The 19,933-nt window shown below is 36.2% G+C and overlaps 1 protein-coding gene across 1 annotated transcript in view; it reads right to left on the reverse strand.

The window, feature by feature from the left end:
* Positions 1–19,933, reverse strand: part of LOC105708689 (uncharacterized) — a 245,405-nt gene that overhangs the window by 133,989 nt on the left and 91,483 nt on the right. The gene's annotated exons all lie outside the window — the stretch shown is intronic.

Genomic DNA, 19,933 nt, shown 5'->3' on the forward strand with positions numbered 1-19,933 from the left:
CAAACCTTATATGCGTCTTTGTGATTACATTACAAAGAATGCAAATTTTTTGTATTAACAAATTTACACAATTGCTTCAGATAGTGCCATTTGCTTTGTATGTATTAGTTTCTCCTTTATTTCAATTTATAATTTTTAAAATTTCTTCTTCCAAATAACACTATCTAACACTCATGCTGGGAGGAAATCAGCAAATATTCATTCACTGTTTAATATGTCCAAGAAATAATATTTTAAGTTCAACAAGAAATGACAAGATTATAGAATCTAGCAGTGAATGCGTGCTCATTATAGAATTTTTTCAACTTTTCTCTATGTTTAAAATTTTAATAGTAAAAGTGCTTAGAGAAAATAATGGCACAATAAATGAAATATTCAGAAAAGTGAGGAATTGATAAACGAAAGTTTCCTGGGAAAGAGTGACAGGCTATTTTTCTGACAATTTTCCCTGTTGCATCCTTACACACATACTGTGGGGGACTCAGAGCTGTAGGCCAGCCTCCTCTGGGATGCTTAGGGCTATTAGTCCAAGTACTATCCCTAAGGACACCGTGAAAGAACACGTGAGGTCATGGCTAAGCCACGTGCCCTGGCTCAGCCAGCTCCTCTTTGACAGTGGCAGTTCCTTCACACTGACTGAGCCAGGAGAGTTCAGGATTCACCTGTACTGACTTGTTTCCTTTTTCTCTTCTAACAGGGCATTGCAAAAAATACTTTTCTGTTCCATCATCTGCATTACCTCTCTTTGCTCTTCTCAATCCAACTTGTTCTTTTTTCAGTAAATCCAGCATTAATTTGTTCAAAAATGTGTGTTTGCATTTAAGAAAACTCATACTGGAAAAATCCACATATTTTAGAATGTCACATAAGAGGAAAATGGGATTTCCAGAAAATAAGCTTTTTGTTTTTGTCCTCATGACAGAGAAGCATCTACATGCCTACTTATTCTGCCTATAATCAGAAAATCATGCATCTTGCATGTTACTATTCTCATTAATAAGACTTGCTTCCTCATGAAATGTTTAGAGGGAGAAAATTATTTTTATTATCTATCAAATAAGAATGTTAGTGGACAATTACATCCATCTCTAATGGATAATGCCAGCTGGGCTCTGCAGATAAATTGTAATATTTCTTTTTTTACCCTCTACAAAGTATTTTTTAATAGAAAATCAGAAAAAATGAGAAAAATGTTAGTAATATGTTCAAATTCAAGTAGATTTTGGTCAAACTAAATTATTCTAATGCTGCTATAAACTATCCACTTTTCTTGACCTTGCAAATTTTAAACACTACTTCTAATTTAACCTCAAATATAAACTGTTTTCATGATGAATAATGGTACTACATAAATTGTCTTTTATAAAACAAAGCTGGTTCTGACTTTCTATCCTATAATTTATAGAACACCGAATTTTTGAATAGTTAGTGGAAAAGTTAGTTAATAATTATAGATGTCTTCCACATTAGCTAGACCAAAATTTACTTTCTTTTTTTTTTTTTTTAATTTTTTTTGAGACAAGGTTTTGCACTTGTTGCCCAAGCGGGAGTGCAATGGCGCGATCTCAGCTCACTGCAACCTCCACTTCCTGGATTTGAGTGATTCTCCTGCCTCGGCCTCCTTAGTAGCTGGGATTACAGGCACCTGCCACCATGCCTGGCTAATTTTTGTATTTTTAGTAGAGACAGGGTTTCACTATCTTGGCCAGGCTGATCTCGAACTCCTGACCTCAGGTGATCCATCCACCTCAGCCTTCCAAAGTGCTGGGATTACAGGCATAAGCCACCATACCCCACCCAAAATTTACTTTCTTATGGCTATATTTATTTTGACTCTTGGTATAGAATCAAATCACCAATTTCTAAAATACTTTCTTAGGGATTTTCTATAGTTATCTTGAACCTTTAGATAAATTTTCAATAACCCTTTTATATTCATTTATAATAGTTTTCCTTTTCAAGTTTATTTATATCAGGATTTCTGATTCTTAGAAGTTTTTAAAAACTTCTGATGCCTAACGCCTCACTACGAAACAACTAAATCAAAGTCTCTGAGACTAGAACCCAGACAATAGTGTTTCTAAAACTTCTAAAACAGAATTCTAGTGTGCAGTCAGATTTATCTTAGGTTGACACTTTCCAGAATGAATAGACAGGTACGTATTCATATGATTGTCATTTTATTAATAGCATACCTATGCCGCCCCAAAATGATATTTCAGCAAAACATTATAATGGAATTAGGTAAGAAAAAAATGCCAGGTAATTCTACTCAAAGTAAATAAGAAACAGGAAGACTGTTACACAAGAATACGTAGCTGCTAATTTTAAGGACAAAATTGCATGTGTTTCCCAGGAACACCCAATTTAATAGTTCTATCAAGTAGATAAGTAGATAGGTAGGTAGACAGACAGACAGATACACAGATACATAGATATAAAGAAAACATCAAACATGAAGGTAAAGAAGAACAATTTATGGCATCATACGACCCAAACAACCTGGAAAAACATCAGAATCAGGAAAATAAGTTTGGGTACATAGGACACACTACAAATATGCTGAAAGGCTTATCCTTTCTGCATCCCTAGAGCAGGCAACACCCAACACACAATAGAAGCTCAGTAAACACTTTTTTTTTGAGATGGAGTATTGCTTTGTTGCTCAGGCTGGAGTGCAGTGACACAATCTCAGCTCACTGCAACCTCTGCCTCCTGGGTTCAAGCAATTCTCCTGCCTTTGCCTTTTAAATAGCTGAGACTCCGGGTGCGTGCCAGCACGCCTGGCTAGTTTTTGTATTTTTTTTAGTAGAGAAGGGGTTTCACTATGTTGGCCAGGTTGGTCTTGAACTCCTGGCCTCGAGTGATCCACCTTGATAAGGAAACTTACCAGAGCTCCATTCCCTTATTTATGAGATGAAGCTGCACCCTCCACCCTAGCAGTGATAGATTGTGAACTGAGACTTGGGTGGCAGCTCTGGCTCATTCACAATAGAAGATTATATTAAATGATCTTTAAATTTCTCACTAATTCTATAATTTTATCCCTTGTTTCTAAATATCTATTTAGTCTGCATTATCAGAAATCAGCATTAAGATGTAATAACTTTTACCATTCTATGATACTTATTCAATTTTCCAATGACATGGAAGGAAGCTAAAGGCTAGAAAGAAGCAGCTTTAGAAAACATTTTAATTCCTTGTCACTTAAAAAAATCACACCACAGGCTGGGCGCGGTGGCTCAAGCCTGTAATCCCAGCACTTTGGGAGGCCGAGGCGGGTGGATCACGAGGTCAAGAGATCGAGACCATCCTGGTCAACATGGTGAAACCCCGTCTCTACTAATACAAAAAAATTAGCTGGGCATGGTGGCGCGTGCCTGTAGTCCCAGCTACTCAGGAGGCTGAGGCAGGAGAATTGCCTGAACCCAGGAGGCGGAGGTTGCAGTGAGCCGAGATCGCGCCATTGCACTCCAGCCTGGGTAACAAGAGCGAAACTCCGTCTCAAAAAAAAAAAAAAAAAAAAAAATCACACCACAAACCTAAAAATAGAGATGCACAGCCAGTTGTCCAAGTCCAGACAAATCAAATCTTCAGTTTTCCTGAAGTTGCTGAGTTTCTGGTCATAATGTCCTCGGAGAAGGGGACACCTGAATTTTCCCTCCACTATATCAAAGTTGTTGTCACACAAAGGGAACACTGCCCAGCCCACAACCCGGTCCAGGAAAGCGTATGTTCCACGAAGGAGAAAGAGTTCAAACAAGAAAGCCATGCCAGGTTTCACAATTTCCTGTTGAGGGAACACCTATGAAAAATATTAAGACAAGAGAAGATTGGGACGCTTTTGGTTTTAGAAACACATTACATTCAGTGATGCCTACAGACAATTTAGAATTAAGTAAAACATTGCTCTATACTCCTGTTGTTTGCCCTTGAAAACTCATCATTGGATGTATTTATATAAACAATTCTTTCAGCCCCAGGTAAGTCAGCAACCATGAAAATGTGACCGACACAAATTTGACCCTGCTAGTTCAAGATTCTAAAGTTTATATGCTTTAGAAATCAAGTTTGTAACATGCTAACTCACATAGTAGTCTGTGTTTTCATTCCTCTTTGATGCAGCTGGCACCTCTACTGTATAACTATTCCTATCTTCCATCATAGTCATTGTTTTGAAGGCCTGCCATTCTTTTTTGTATCATTCACTTACCCAGCACATCTGCATTGCACAGAACAAATGCTTTTTAAAAAGTGGTTAAACAAATTACTGCAAATTATCCTACCCATAATGATAACTTGAATTATTATTGCAAAGTCCACCTCTTGAAGAAAAAGTAAAGTCCCATTTAATTCTGTGATTTTTTCTGTTTATTTCAGCTGACACAATAATACACATGCTGTATAAGCAAGTTGTCAGTGCTGAATAAATAGCACTGAGTGTAAAGATGGGTGAAATAATCAGAATGACCAAGCCCTGTTCAAGTCCCCAGATGTAGAGATGGAGCCTATTCCATAGCCTTAAAAACCTTTTTTAAAGAAATGACATGAATAATCTTTTTTAAAAAATAGATTATAGCCTTGGATTTCTTTTTAAAATTTTGTGTGGATAATTATAAATAGACAAAGATTGGGACTTAGACTATTTTTGAACTTAGACAATTTTAAACCAAAAGTGTGTAGGTATATTGTATACAATTTGTGTAAATATTCCAAGACTTAGTTTAGGTATAAAATGAAACAGAGGCATCTGTTGAAAAACGTCATAACCTGGTGGCAGTGGCTATTAAACCATTAACAGAATCAGGTTTTATTTAAACCAGATTTACCATTTTTTAACAACAGCCTATGGGAAAGCTAAAAACATTAGGTACAAATTACTGACAAAAGAGATCCTTAATCAAGCTGTACTTTTCATTTGGCTAGCTGGCTATGAGTAAACTTTGTGATAAGAGAATAAAAATTAAATGAGGAGAAGGGGAAGAAATGGAGTCAGAATCCTGTTTTGGGCCGTCATTTAAAAATCAAGTTGAACTGATGCTATTGACAATTTCATCTATTTTTAGCCCTGCATTTAGAAGCGAAAACTAGAGCCCCTGTTACACCAAACTCGTATGTATTCAGCTATACATTCAAAGTAGACAAGTTAAGAATTTGTCCAGTACTGACTCGATTCTATCATTAACTTTGGTGCAGTCTTAGAAAGTCACTTCTCTTATTTTTATACATAATTTTCCATGCACTTGAGTTCTCTTATCAATAAAAAACAAACATATAAATATCTTTTTCTCAAAGTTAATGTAATTATTCACTTAGTAAATACAAACTTTCTCAGAAAATATGAAATGTGTATTTTTAAAATTTCTTTCTTCTAGGACTATCCCAACCACTTCTAAGATGACTCAGTAATAGCTCATTTTAATAAACAGAAAAATAACATAGTCAAGGTTAAAATACATCTGTAAACATGCAAAACAGCAGCATCTCTTTTTAGTGCATGAGAAATAGTTAAAGGCTACCAAGCACAATTAACATCATGCAGCCCAGTCGACTGAAGAGGAACTTCATCTCAATGTGTTCTACAAGACGGAGGAGTCACATGCAACTACCCAGACCTCCCCGAAAATAAATACGCATATGAACAAGACCAAACCTAGTCACTGATACTGACTGAGAAGAAAAATAAAAGCCATAAATTATTAAATAAAGGAAATGACTTTATCTGACAACAGTTGTGGTTATCCTTTTGGTGCCTTTCCTTTGCTGCGTATCGTAGGAGAAGTCTTCTGCCCTGCAACATTTAGCTTGTAACTCCTTGTAACTCATTCTTTTCTTCTCTGGCAACAAAGGTCACTAAATTTTAGTGTACTTCGCAGAGGATCCTTTTCACAAAGCTGAGTACTTCCATAGCTATCCTATGATGTGACATTCCCATGAGGATTTTTCATTAGCTTTCTAGTTAAATACCATATGTTAAGAAAAATATGTATCTTGGTCTCCCCCAACTATCAGTGCCCTCCATCATGTGAGTCCTGGTAGCTGGCGATCATAATGTCTTCACTTTATTTAATGTGTGCCATGAAAAACACCTCTTTGGTGCTGCCCCTCTTCCTCCTCCCACCCTCCACCCTCAAGTACTTGGCTGAATACATGAGTGATGAAATAATCTGTACAACAAACCCCATGACATGAGTTTACCTATGTAACAAACATTCACAGGTACCCTCAAACCAAAATAAAAGTTAAAAGAGTGCCCCTTTGGAAGGAAGAGCTGCTACAAAGCTGAACTCTATGCATAAGGGTGATGCATTTGACCTTCCAGACTGTAAAAGGTACATGTGAAAAGTGAGTGAAGAAAAATGAAATTCAAGAAGCAAATGGGAATTTTGAAGTCTTACTGTTGAATGGAGGATTGGAAGAGAAAGTAATATTCCTTACACTTTTAAAGCATAAAGAATACACTTTTGAATATACTTTTAAATTAAAATAATCCAGAGAGGACTAGAGTAAATGATGCAAAAATGATAAACATGCATATTCACAAAACGTTGTTCGTTTTTATATACTTTCTGATTCTTTATAATGATTATTATTTTTTCAGAAAAGAAGTTGATTAAGTGATTTCAAAATCAGAGAGCCTTCAAGGTCCTGCTTCTGGTTATGATGGAGATGATCAAAAGTAACTAACTCTTCCACCATAAAAAGGAAAAAAAATCAGTTAAATTACAAAATTATATTTTTAACCCATTGGGAAACTGGGGACACAAAGAAATTTAGAGGAAACTAAATTTTACAGAGGGATAAACCCTTCCTTTATGAACTATGACTAGAGGCAACTTTAATCCCAGGAAACAGGTGAAGAAGCAGACCAGTCACTGGTTAAAGTACTTCGCAGGGGAAAGAGAAACCGGTTGAACTTTTAACAATTGTGGACTCCTATGGACTATTGAAAACACATCAGCCTCAGACAAAGAGTAAGTTCTCACTATTTATCAATTCTCAACCTTAGGACTTTTAACAAGTGCTCAGCAGGATGTGGGCAATTGAGTTTAGATAGGGAGCAACATGAGATTTCTAGTGGCACAGAAATCCTGGGGCAGCGCTGGAGAGTAGAGCAGAATGTCAGTTACATGGTGCGCGGATAAGCAAGCCCAGCTGGAAGGAGGGACTTTTTACAGCTTAAAGCTGTTGAAACTGGTAGTAAATTAAAACTAACCAAACCTCTAAACCCAACCCCAACTTAACTCAATTCCAGATTGATAAGAGAAATCAGCCCTTGTGGAGGAGAAATATTTTCCACTCCAATCTCTGTAATTGGCTTATATACAATATCTGGCATAAAATTCACACATGTGAGACATTCAGAGAAGGAGGAAAATGTGATGCATGAACAAAAGAAAACCAGTTAATGAAACTGACCCACAAATGGCCCAGATGTTGGAATTAACTAGGACTATAAACAATCATTATAAATAGGACCCAAAATTACAGTAAAAGATAGAAATAGCTAGTGAAAGTTGAAATAGCTCAGAAGAGAATTTTAAAAATGTTTAGAACAGAAATATGAAATATTTGAAATAATAAAATCATTAAATGGGCTTAACAGCAGAAATGGACACAACAGAAAAAGGATAGGTAAACTCTAACAGAGGTCAATAGAAATTACTTCAACTGAGGCATAAAGGCAAAAAGAATAAAAAGTAAACTCGAGTGTGAGAGACTTGAGGGAAAATAATAAACAGTCTAACACACATACAGTTGGAATCCTAAAATGAGAAGAGAAAGATAATAGTGCAGGAAAAAATATTTGAAGAGATAATGGCTGAGAATTTTCCAAAATTGATGGAAGACATCAATCTACACAACCAAGAAGCTCAGAAAATCTCAAGCAGAAGAAATACACAGGAAATACCACCTATGCCTATCATAATCAAACTGATTGAAAATCAAAAGGAGAAATCATAAAGACTCATCAATGATATCTAATGAAAAAAACTCATTAATGGCTGTCAAAAGAACATACTTAGGCAAGTATCCATATTTTCTTATGAAATTCTGAATTTAATATAAAATATTACAAATCACATGGTAAAATCTAACTTTTAGTTCTCAGTCCTGTTTCTTTGCTCTGTACTCTGGTCACATAAAATTACTTTTATTTCTGTCACTGCACAAAAGGTCCCCAGAAACTTAGTTCATTATAAACTCTACATTTGGTTGTTTTTTGCCTAACTGACATCGTATATTTACCATAAAATTTATAATTCCTTAGCATCATATTCAAGACTCTAATGCAGTATCATAGCAAACTAAATTTCTAATTTTGTCTCCTATTAAACATATACTTAAATACATATTAACATGCATAATACAAATATTAAATACTGTCCAAATTATTTTCTCAAATCCCTGTACACACACACACACACGCATGCACGCACACACACGCACGCACACAGAGTCGATTATTTTCTCATGGCAGACTCTTCATCAGGAAATTCTTCTTCCTCCCCCAAGGTGTTTTGCTCATTATGATCGAGGAATCTTGTCTTCAGTTTAGACAAGACCGTCCAGGTTATGATTTCTAATCCACAGGTTCTCAAGACAATGTACAGGCAGAGTCACTGATAGGACTCAGATACAGGCCTAGGGATGGTGTGTCAGACAAGGAGAATGAGAAATAAACTCAAGGATATCTTCCAAGTTTGACATTCTATGAGGAATAGGGATCGTCAGTACAGCAAATTCATATACTTAATGTGCATTCGAAATAACAAAATTTTCTTTTTGAGGCAGACAATTCTGAATACTTGAGTGAGAACTGAAGCCACAGAATAGAGTAATCTAGGTTATCCACTGAAAGTTTTATAGAACCATTACTGTTTTTTCCATTCTCTCAGTCCAGAAAAAGAAATAGGTAAATCCCCTCTAATCTCCAGTCTTTCTGCTGTAGGATAAGAAAAAGTAGTTATTCTTAGAAACCTATCATGGCCTAGGGATCAAGAACACAAGGTAGTAACAACCACAACAGTCATTGCTTCCGAACAGAAGAGAGAGATTCTTACTTCCTATGCCACTGGAAAACCAGCACTCTCATGTCAAATCTAGCAGTTCTAGGTTCCTGTTTTAGGAAATCTATTTTTTTACTTCCTCAATTCTAAAAACTGGTATAATATCAACAGTTAACATTTATTCCCTAAATGCAAGACACTTTTTAAAAGCATTTTATCTTTATTAACTCAATAGCCACGATGATCCTATAAAGTAGATTCTATAGACTCAATTTCACAAACAAAACAGCTGAGGGAAGGCCCATACAAAACAGATGTGGAGGGTAGAGTTAGGATCTGATTTTAGGCAATCTGCACCAAAGCCAGTCATGCTAAGCTTCCTGAATGTAGGAGGGGCCAACTACAGACAGCCCACCTCAGATTCATGGTGAGAGATCTCAGTGTCATTCTGCTCTATCCTATTTACAGCCCTTTGTGATTCCTACAAGCTGGGAGCTGGGGGTCCTCTTCCAGATAGTTCTCCCTATCTAGGCAGTCCTCTCCTAAATCGCTCGTTGTGAGTCCAAGGAACCCAAAAGAGACATACTGCCTAGCAAGAAAAAGCATTTTTACTCCAATAAAATCCTACTTAAATACTAAGTCTTTCTGAAGGGCTGAGTTTACCAGTTAGCTTACAAATGAATAATTCTGAATAAAAATTCTCCTTCAATGAAGGGCACAATTCCATGATCTCTCAAACCCAAAGTCACCGAATCTAATTTTACAATTTCTCAACGACTAATTTAATTCTTTGAGAAGCACCAACAGTCAGACTGTGATGTTTTCAAGCCCCTACACTATCAGTCTTAGAAATTTAGTTTGTAAAGGAATTTCCCATGAGTGATTATTGAAAGTGTAGACTCCCAGATCTTACACTTACCTTGAATCCGTAAGTCTGGAGTGGGGCTTGGAGGTACTCTGAATTTTAACAAGAATGTGAGGTAACTGTGAATCAAATGGTCCGTTAGCCCACACTCTGAGTATCACCACCCAGTATGGACACCAAGATAAGCAAGCCAGGTTTGTGAATCCTTGATCATATGTTGGATCCTCTACTGCTAAGGACAGATACATTTCTGCCTAAAATCTAATTGAGTCATACCTGAATAATCACTGGTTAAGCAATATGACCTTCCCACCATTTTCCATCAAACATGACTGAAATCAAGAGGAAATATACGGTATGTCATCTTATTATATTGCAATTCCGTGACCCGACCTCAACCTCGATATGTCATAACTCATCTCTTCACACACTACTCAGATGTTCAACTAAGAATATTTCACTCCAGAGAGATGGAAAAAATCTAATTGAATATTTTAATTTAGAAAGTTCAGTTCTGGGATTCTCTTCTTTTCTCTATTTTTTTTTTTTTTTTGACTGTGAAAGCAAAAAGTTGAATTTCCTTTTTAGTTTCTCCTTGTTAGGCAAAAGATAGATCTTTCCCTTCATTGTCCCTGAGAGTTGAACACATTGGGGAAAAATTGGGCACAGCCCATTACTTTTGCAAACTCCAGTGAGTGAGCCTCAATGCACAAAAAGATGGCATTTTTGAACATCTGCAGCCTGATTAGATCAAAGACCAACAAATTAACCACAAATGGTTTTACAAGGAGCATGGAAATACGTCATTTGGAAAGGAGAAAACTTTTGGCAATAATTGCCCATCAACGTTTTCCCTTTGGGCAGCCCACATTGCACCAAAGATATCTAGTAATGAAGTTAATGGCTGTGCAGCATTTTATATTTACCAAGCTCTTACATGCACATTATCACATTCAATCTGCACGTCGATCTTGTTATGCTGTTGACATTAACCCATTTTACAGGTGACTGAAAAAAATGATTTAGGAAAGTAATGACCTGCTCATGTTTCTCCAGCTACTGAATTGTTGAATTGACTATATCAAAACCCCCTATCTCCAACTTTGGTGTTTCCCTCCAATCATTCATGCACATTTATTAAATCTGTATTTTGCATTTAGACACCACTTTTGGCACTGAGGATAAAAAATAATTGAGTGAGACAAAAAGCTTTCTACTCTCACTGAGTTATAGTCTGAGAGGAAAGAGAATACACAGTAAACAAATATATATGAGATAGTAGTGATAAATGTTTAGTCTATCACAATTGATATTGAAATAAGGAAAATAAATAGCAATGGACTAGAAAATGACTAGAGGAAGGGGCTATTCTGTTAAGAAACTCTCGTTTAAGGAAGCAACCCTTACCCTGAGAACTGCCATGTCAATGTGTGAGAGAAAAGCCTACAAGGCAAGAAGCAGTAATGAATTCAGTGGCCCTGCAGCAAAAAATGAGCTCAGTGTGTTCAGAGAATGAAGGTGAGGCTGAACTAAAATACACAAGCAAAAAAAACTAGACTGCAATGAAAGTAAATAATGGGATAGAGGCCAGATCACATACTCTTTGAAGGCCCAGGTAAGGAATTTGCATCTTATTATAAATGCAATGAAGATATAAATGCAATGAAAAATCTTGAGCAGAGGCTGGATATGACCTGATTTTCAGTTTGCTAAATTGACCTTTATTGGTCCTGGAGTTTAGTGATGCTTTTGTTTGAACATAAATCTGTTTTCTGCCACCACCATAAGCTTTGAGAGTCTCATCAGTTCAAAGTCATTGACTATTGTTTTGTATATGTACGAGGCAGATGATGGGAAAAGATAGCCAGGCCCATCCTTTGCAATTAACAGGCAGTGTGACCTTGGAAAAATTCTTTGCCCTACTCAGTCCTTCATGACTTCACTCAGTGTTCATAGGAGAATTAATGCCTTAAAAGTAATTGTAAAGCATTTTGTATAGATGTCGAAATATTAAAGCATATTCCCTCTGAATGTGAGTGAGTTCAAATATAGAAGCAAGTTCCTCCTCTTTAGAGAATTCAAAATGATTTGATTGTTGAATTGCATGCCAAGTGAACAAGAACTACTATTTTGTAACTAGGGCATTCTTAACTCTGAATACATTGGATGTGAACAGATGTAGAGAACAGACACAAAGGACAAAGATGGATTTATGGCATTATAAAAGCATTCCCAATAAAATTAAAAATGCGTACCTGCATAAAACACCAAAAATGTTTTAAAGTAAAAAAAAAAAATTCAACTAAAGGTAGTCAATAGTTGTTTCTTTTACAACCTCAAAGTGACTCTGTAATTTCTTAGAATTGTTTATTTTAAAAATATTTGTTGAGACAGATGCCTTTCTAGTTGCTGGTGATACAGAAGTGAACAAAACAGACCAAAGTACCTACTCTCAGGAATCTTACATTCTGGTGCTGCCAAGTATTCTTAAGATTGAATGACCACCTGTCAATGTTATGCAATGTGACAGCATCCTTTCTGAATGTTAACGTACCACATAATACAGAGCCTATCCTTTCAGAGACAGAAGGCAGAGACTGGAAAGAGAAAGAATATCAGCTTTAGAAATAGAAACAAATCTTGTAAAAACACACACAAAAAAAGGAATGAAGTTGGTGAGTAATTTGCCAATATGAAAAACCAATATATCAGTTATTGCTGCTTTCTTTAGGGAAAGTCGTGAGCCTTGATGTTTGGACCGAGGAGCCATTCACATGTGGACTTAAGTTCCACTTCAAACATCTGAGCAAGTTCTCATCTCTAAAACCTCGTTTTTTTTCACCTGCAAAATGGGTTTAACAATGAAGTGGGTTGTGTGATGTTAGCACTGATAGTATATATTCAGTGCATAGTGATGTAACTGGCACACTACAGGCACTCAGTAATGGTATTCTACCACTCCTCCCAGGGAATGAGTCAGTGACTTTCTGTACACATGGCGTTGAAACCTCTCACATCACCTGATAGCAAGGAATATAGAGGAAAGTAGCATCAAATTTAGTGTAAACTGAGTTTACTCAAAGAAGAGAATTAAGAAAGGTATTGTGGCACTGTTTACGATTGCAAAGACTTGGAATCAAACCAAATGTCCATCAATGATAGACTGGATAAAGAAAATATGGCACATATACACCATGGAATACTATGCAGCCATAAAGAAGGATGAGTTCATGTCCTTTGCAGGGACATGGATGAAGCTGGAAAATCATCATTCTCAGCAAGCTGACACAAGAATAGAAAACCAAACACTGCATGTTCTCACTCATAAGTGGGAGTTGAACAATGAGAACACATGGACACAGGGAAGGGAACATCACACTCTGGGGCCTGTGGGAGGGCGGGGAAGCTAGGGGAGGGATATCAGAGGATGGGGGATTGGGGAGGGATAACAGGAGAAATACCTAATGTAGACAACAGGGGGGTGGATGCAGCAAACCACCATGGCACATGTATACCTATGTAACAAACCGGCATGATCTGCACATGTACCACAGAACTTAAAGTGTAATATAAAAAATTTTTTTAAAGGATTGACTGAGACTTTTTTAAGAAATGTTTTGAAAGACTGGAGGAAATTAACATACAGAGGAAAGCAGAGAACATTGTACATCAATGACTATTGTTATAAAGATAAAAATAACTATAGCTACCAGTTATTTCCTACATGCAGTCTACTACACTAAAGAGCTGATACATCACATTATTTAATGTTCATAAACCCCCTATGAATTAGATATTAGACTCCCATTTCACAGATGAGAAAACTGAGGCTAGGCAATTTTTTAAAATAGTTTTCCTAAAGTATTGAATGCTAGTAAGCAGCAGAACCAGGATTCCAACTCTGGTCAGCCTCACTCTAAAGATGTGCTCTTAATTACTATACTTTGGGCCCAGTTTTCATTTGTTTTCCTGGGGAAGGGGCAAGAGAGTGGGGTGTCCCTTTGCTTGATGGAGAGGCACATGTGCAGTAGCAGTTGGAAGTGAGTTGGGGGTGAGTTGGGAGAGGCCATGGCTGGAAGTAGGATGCCCAGTGACTGCCCATGTCATTGATGAAGGGCCACTGGCCATCAAGAGTCTCCCAGGTTCGAGGTCCCCTTAACCAGTAGAAGTGACCCTTTTAAGAACAGACACAATGGGCCTTCCTCCAACTGATATAATGAAAAACTTTCTAAAGCTGCACAATATAATATACTCCAGAGCTCTCCATTATTAATGGTAATAACCAATAATCAATAAAAGCAATCATGTGTCAGCTCTAGTTTTACTAAGACTCTTCCTTCCTATGAGTTATTAAAATCATTTCAATTCTTAGATATTAAATGTCACCCAGAAAATAACCTCTTGCAAAATTTTGGGCTCATGATATTATAAGAATTAATACTTTAGGTCATTTTAATCATTTTCTGATATATGCAGTTTTCGGGAAGCACCTCAGGGAAGAACATGGTGGCCATGAGTAATAATGACAAGAATATGAACTATATTCTTCATATGCATATTGGACTTGGAGTATTACCGAAGTACTTGACCATCTTAAGTATTTAGGAGCCTTTAAATAAAAAATAAATTTGCCTATTTCACTGAAATTGAGCATTCTTTTTTTGGGCATGAAACTTCAAACTTATTAATTTTATGGCTATATTTTAAAGTGAGTGCCAGTCCTAGCTAGATGACTATATGATAAGTGTCTTAAAATTTCAAGAAAAGGCACTAAATTTTTCACAGTATTTGTGTTTCATTCTCAGTGTAATAAAAATATGCCACCCTTTTAATAATGAATAATAGATTTTCAGTTTGATTTACATGCATGGATTAAATGTCATGTTTGAAAAGTTGCTATTTTATTCATATTGGATTTCCCTCCAGTAAAACAAAAATGGTACCCATCTACTACTATAATAATGACACCTTGCCACACTGACATATATATATATATATATGTATGTATGTGTGTATATATATATATATGTATATATATATGGGCTGATACACTTTTAAAAAATTCTATAGATCTGTGAAATAGTCTAATAGCACAGGGAGTTTCAGTGAGATTTTCTCTGAGGTACTTATGTGTACCTTACAATTACCCAAAACCTCCATTAATGTGGCTAAATGAAAGGAACAGGGGAGCCAGACCTCTCTCCCATCACAGATTAAGCTCATTTCAGTGATGCCAGATTCATATGTTGATTTCTAAAAGGTTGAAGTCTTTTGTGGCTCCTTCTTTCTTACCAGAAAATAAAGGACAATTTATTGTCACCAGTTTTTCATGAACTTCTCCTGTATTTGTAGGAAAGGACTGCCATAGGAAAATACTACTGACTGGTTGGCTTGAGCAACAAAAATCTATGTTCTCACGATTCTAGAGGCTAGACTAAACAACTTGTGAGCTCAAGTTGTTGGCAAGGCTGGTTTCTCCTGAGGCCTCTGTCCTTGGCTTGCCGACAGCCATCTGGCTCCTGTGTCCTCACACGGGTTTCCCTCTGTGTGCATCCTAACCTTCTCTTCTTATACAGGCACCATTCATACTAGATTCAGGCAAAGAAAAGCAAACTCTTTCTTTCTACCTTGGTCTAAAAACCATTAGTTTTAGAAAGGAAGGATTAAAGATATCAATACATAAATATTGTTCATTCACAACTGCTCTTACATCGTTTCAAATAATATAATCATGGCCATGATATGAAGGGGAAGAATAACGACATACTTTAGTTAACCAAAGCTTCATTTAAGGTGTATATTTGAGTTTTGTTTATGGTCTTTTAAAGATGGTTTAAGTTAAAAATTATTTTAGTCCTTCAGCGTGTCAGGTGCTGAACTGCATTGTAACATTTACTCTGACCCGGTAGCCTACTGGCGGTACGTCATAAGATTAAGGAGATGGGGTTTATTGTGATGAGGACTTTGCAGTTGAGATAGGGGAGGTACGGACAGATTGAGAAACTGCTGTAACTCACATCACTAAGTAGGTTTTAGAGCCGGAATTCTTATCAGGTTATAAAACACACACTAAATCACCATTCTGCCTCATCCTGGCCTACATGTTTAGTCCTTACATTTAAACATACAAAAATTAAATTCTATGATAGCATTCCCAAAAGATTTTATTATTAATTAAACTGATTTTCCCTGTCCAAAGAAAAAGACTCATCTGGTCACAAATAATTAAACTGCAGAACTTCTTGAAAGTAAGAGAACTAATAAATGTCCATATTCTGTGATAAGGAAGCCTGGGTGATCACATTCTATTCTCTGAGATCTCTCTGTTCTGGTAACTTCTTTGCTATGGAGTGTGTTTTAGTATCATCCATGTGATGACATCTGTTTAATTCTTCCTCAAGGAATCAAGATTCCCATAATTTAGTATAAGCAAAATCATTTTTTTGCCTTTAAATTAGTAGCCATTAAATTTCATCATTCACACACTGACATGTGATCCAGAAAACAGATGGACTTATCAAATAAAATGGGGTTAAATATCATCAAAATTAAATAATTATTTTCCTTTGGTTGACAAAGGCACTTGATCCAAGAGATTATTTTATTTACTTTGTGGTATGGGGTAATGTGAAAAATGAAATCTGTAACCCTAAATTGAAGGAAATCATAGTCTTCATGCAATCACTAAAGAAATTGTTCCAGAATAATATATCCTTCCAGAAATAATAACCCCGTAATGTCAGCAAATTTGGAGTTGGCCTGGGTTACCTACTGCACACAGCGGGTTCTGGTCATGTGTATTACATCTGCCTGAGGCTTAGCCAAACTTGAGTACATGAACTTTAAGAATTTTTAAAAATTTATTAATCAATGTTCTTTGCCTGAATTTTGCTGATTTTGCTTCTTTAGCCTATTATTTGTATCATTGTTTTAGGTTGGCCAATCCTCACACCCATCGAAAATGAGAATTAGAAGCATAACAATTCTAGCCAATAATTAACAGAAGGTTCTTTCAGCTCAGTTACCACTGTCAAAGTTCAATAATGATATTTCAAAATGTCACCCCAAAAGCATGATAATGTGAGATAATCAGTTATAAGAAAATAATCATCACCGTTCTTAATTTGTATCTGACTTTTCATGTAAAAAAATGATTTAACCCATTTCTATCTCAGTCTTCTGTACTGTACTGATCTAAAAATTCTGTATTTATGTATTCACACTGATGGATAAGTAACCAAATACAATTGAAGACAGAGTAAGATCTGTCACCAAACTTGCAAAGGATCTGTGTACTTTTCTCATAATAATATTTTCCTAATTTAATGTGTTCCTGTAGTACTATTTTTATAGCTATTTGTCTTACAAATTATAAGCAAGATAGATTCTCACACATACTTGAATAGTTTAAATCCAGCATTTCCAAACTGTGGCATATTTGGTTTGTGAAAACTAAAGATGCTGTAGCGGCAACCTTTTGACTTAACTTTGAGTTTTCATTGAGTTAATTAGTTGAATAAACAATAATTTAATTATGCAAATTATATGATCATTTATTCTTTCATTTGTTATTCAAGGTCTTTTAATTGCCTTATATTTATTATAATCAAATAGAAAAGACATGTATTTTAGATTCCTTTGTAAAATTAAAAACATTTCAAATAGAGAAATTTCAAAAAAAAAAATTACAAAGGTGTTATTCATTCCTGGCTGTTTCCTTGTAATTGAAAGACATCAACTGTAAGTTATTTTAGCATTCCATTGAAGGCATACTTGTTATGTGTCAGATGGTGTGCCCCAAAAGAAGATATGTGGAAATCCTAACCCCCAGTACCTCAGAATGTGATTTTTCTGGAGTCAGAATCTTAGGATTTAACCAAGTTGAGATGAGGTCATTGGGGTAGGACCCAAGCCAATAAAACTGGTGTCCATATTAAAAAAAAAAAAAAAATTTGAACGCAAAGACAAAAAAGCAGAGGGAAGATGAAGTGAAGACACACAGGGAGGCCATGTGAAGGATGGAGTGATGAATCTGCAAACCAAGGAATGCCTGGGGCTCCCAGAAGCTAGGAGAGAGGCAGGAGCAGGCCCTTCCCTCACAGCCCCAGAGGGAGCGTGGCTCTGCCAGCACCTTGATGTCAGGCTTCTGGCCTAAAGGACCATGAAACAATACATTTCTGCTGTTTTAAGCCATTAAGTTTGTGGTATTTTCTGATAGCAGCCCTAGGAAACAAATACAACATCCTTACTCAAAAATGGACGCATTTATGACACATAAAACCCACTCCTTAATAATAGGTTAGGTGACTAAATTTTTTTTAACAATTTTGTGTCAGAATTTTGAACATATTTTTCTATTGTCTTCAATCCTCTACTGTTTCTATCTGCAGTTTCACTAGAGTGTGTTCAGATATGGATTAATTTTACTTGATCTGCCCCAGAATTTCTGTTCCCTTAATCTTAGAGTTCATGTCTTTCAATGAGTCTAGAAAATTAATAAATAACTGTTAACCTCTTTATGTCTTTCCCTCATTCTCAGTAGTCTCTTCTCTGGAAATTGTATAAAATGTATGTTAGACCTTCTCTGCAACCTTTGCAAATCACTATGAATCACTTTTCACTTCACATTTTCATCTCCTAGAGATGTAGTCTAGGGAGTTTCCTCAGATCTGGGTTCCAGTTCTTTAGTTCTCTGTTCAGAAAGTCAAATCTCCATGATAAATCTTTTCAATTTCAAACACTAAATATTTTCATTACAGGAATTCTATTGTAGATTATTTGGAGAAATATTATTTTAAATAAAACATAGAGAAAAACTTTGTATTTCTCCAAAAAAAAGATTTTTTGCTTTGATCTCTGTCTAGTGGACATATTTTTTTGTTTATCTATCCCTCTTAGACACATTTTGAGTATCCAGTATTTATGGAAAAGGCTCTTTCAACACCCTATACCTAAAGGGTCCAAAGCCTCATCTCCTGAATAGTCATTAAAGTCCAATGTTTGAGGTGAAGGATGCCCTAAATACCCTGATTTGACCATTACACACTGTGTGCATATATCAAAATATCATGTGCACCCTCAAAACATATACAAATATTATGTATCAATTAAAAATTGTACATAAAAATAAAAAGATAAGAAATGCAAACCAAAAACGAATCCAAACCTTTAGATCAACAAGACTGATGATCTGTTTTCCCTCTCCCAGGCAGCAACAGCCCCAATCTACTCATTTTCCTCTCTAGTTTTCAATTTCCTCTTCATTCCTGGCACCCAAAGAGATCTCATTCATTCTTGAGTGTTTATGAATTCAAAACCCTTTTGGTTATATCTTATCGAGAATTTCCAGGTGCTTAAAGAACAGAATCGGAAAATACAATATGCCTTTTGGCTCCTGATCCTGAAAGGATGAGGAAGTAAGATAACCTGAACACTGACTTCATCATCCTGCCAGAACTGGAAGTCAAAAGTCCTACTTTGGGGCATTTTTCTTCCCGAGATCTAAGCTTATTCGTTGTTAATGAATACCATCAACAAAGGAGGCAATGTTTCCTATTTGAAATAGTTCCGGGATAAATGTCAGAAGACAAGTAGGCTCCAAATGTCTCTGCCAAAGAATTATTCAAAATCTTTTTAGCAAGATACTCAAAGTGAATGTGCCTATGCTTAGAGTCCATAATTTAACTTGATTTAATAGGATTCTTAGAGTAACTCAAGGGAGTTGCTATGACCTCATTTTATGTTAGGGGACTGCGGTAGAGACAATTTAACTCATCATATTTGACCAGCTCCACTTATAATACAGGAAGACCAACATTACCATGTAGAGTTATTTGGGACAAGATCCAAGTGATAGTATCTGGAAGTGGGGCTTTGGTGTCTGGAGTGATACACCTTTGGGCTTGCTCGTATATCCACTGCTTTCCTGAGGCGCCATCTCAAATATTTATAAGCAACCCTTTCACTTATCTTTTACGCATTTGCCTCCTATCCTAGCCTCATGCCAAAGGAAAGCCACCCGTGATGCTATAACACTGTAACCTCATTCCAAGATCCA

Source organism: Aotus nancymaae, unplaced genomic scaffold (assembly GCF_030222135.1).
Source record: "Aotus nancymaae isolate 86718 unplaced genomic scaffold, 86718_ANA_hifiasm-v0.15.2.pri h1tg000051l, whole genome shotgun sequence".
In the NCBI taxonomy this organism is placed as follows: domain Eukaryota; kingdom Metazoa; phylum Chordata; class Mammalia; order Primates; family Aotidae; genus Aotus; species Aotus nancymaae.